We start from the raw sequence: 1,918 nt of genomic DNA, 5'->3' as shown, positions 1-1,918 counted from the left end.
GAAGGGAGGAGGGAACTTCCACTTTGGCTATGGCCTTGTCTGAATAAGATCAAAGTCAGCGAACTCAAGAGGCTTCCATAGCCTTGGAAACTCATGACTAGAGCCTAGGGAGATTACTGACGCCATAAACAAGAGTGTCAAATTGTTAAGTCAACAACAGGAGTCACTGTGCACTTACTCCTCATGTGGGATCTGTCCTTAATGTGTTGTCCAATGTGAAGTAATGCTATAACTAGTACTGAAACAGTATTTTACACTTTGTGTTTCTGTGTGGGTGCAAACTGATGAAATCTTTACTTAATATATGCTGAATCGATCTTCTGTATATTAAGATAATTGAAAATGAATCTTGATGTGAATGGAATGGGAGAGTGAGCAGGAGATGGGAGGGGTGCGAGTGGGAGGGAAGTTATAGGGGGGGAAGCCATTGTAATCCATAAACTATACTTTGAAATTTATATTTACCAAATAAAAGTTAAAAAATAATAGCTTTAAAATCAATTTATAATGTAAAAATTTTCAAAATTCATTGCTTCTACTCTGAATCTATATAAAATAATATATAAATATGTTATATATCATATTATATATAATATAATACAGTACAACCATGTGTACATATTCAGTATAGATTATTTTTTTAATCTGGGTTTTGTTGAATCTGAGAATGAGTGTTTCAAAGAGTTTATAGATAAAGTATATTATTAAAAACATTATACATGTGTTTCAATTTTTTACACCGATATAAACATCATTTTTTTACTTTTTTTAAGATTTATTTTATTTATTTGAAAAACAGAGTTACAGAGAGAGGTGGAGACAAAGAGAGAGGTCTTCCATCTGCTGGTTCATTCCCCAGATGGCTGCAATGGCCAGAGCTGCGCCAATCCGAAGCCAGGAGCCAGGAGCTTCCTCTGGGTCTCCCACGTGGATGCAGGGGCCCAAGCACCTGGGCCATCTTCTACTGCTTCCCCAGGCCATAGCAGAGAGGTGGATCAGAAGAGGAGCAACCGGGGCTAGAACTAGCGCCCATATGGGATGCCAGCGCTTCATGCCAGGGCTTTAACCCACTGCGCCACAGCACCGGCCCCTATAAACATCTTTCAGTTTCACTTTTCTGAGAGGTTTGTGGAGTATGTTCTTACACATATCTTACAGATCCTCTGCAGTCTTTGCCATGTTAAACCCTCCAATATTCATCTGAACCCGCTGGTCCTGTTCTTGCTCATTCGTCTCCCTGTTTCTCAGCCCACAGTTTTCTGGCTCAGCTTAGCCTGTGTGACTGACTTCTTGTTTGTCTCTTAGCTCTTCTCATTCTATGGTTTAGTGTCACATAAAAAATGGGTAAACATATAGCATTGCTTGAGATAGGGATTGGGACATACAATGTGGATCAATGGGGAGGGGGGTTCTCCAGAATTGCTCTGCATTGTGTATCTTCAGCTGTTTAGATAAAATTATTACTTTAGCATAACAAATACAGCAGACCACTTGAGAGGCATGCTTTGCTGCAATGCAAGTTTGGACATCATGTGATGTCAGCGGGCCTGCATTATTTACTCAGCATCTGTGCCCAGATGGCTGTAGACTAACTAGGAGGGGATGCTAAGTGACTGCTTTGTGATCACTGGGATATGGTTTCCTCAGTTCAGCGTAAGGTTATTTGTGTACACCACATCTTTACAGTTAGACATATAGTCCAACTGACATTGTATAGCAATATTATACAGTCTAATTCACAAACATTACTTCCTCACCTACCATTTCAATAGCACGACACACTTTACAATGTTGAATTTTATGGACTCTATACATATTGCTACGATAGAATTTGTCTTGCGTGGGGTATGTAAAAGTGATGCATGCTTATGACAAAGAATTCACATAGTTCAGAAGAGCAAAGAAGAAAGTAAAAAAG

The sequence above is a fragment of the Oryctolagus cuniculus genome, chromosome 8 (assembly GCF_051225735.1).
Source record: "Oryctolagus cuniculus isolate XC-2025 breed Fujian yellow rabbit chromosome 8, ASM5122573v1, whole genome shotgun sequence".
NCBI lineage: Eukaryota > Metazoa > Chordata > Mammalia > Lagomorpha > Leporidae > Oryctolagus > Oryctolagus cuniculus.
Note: the sequence above shows the minus strand (reverse complement) of the source record.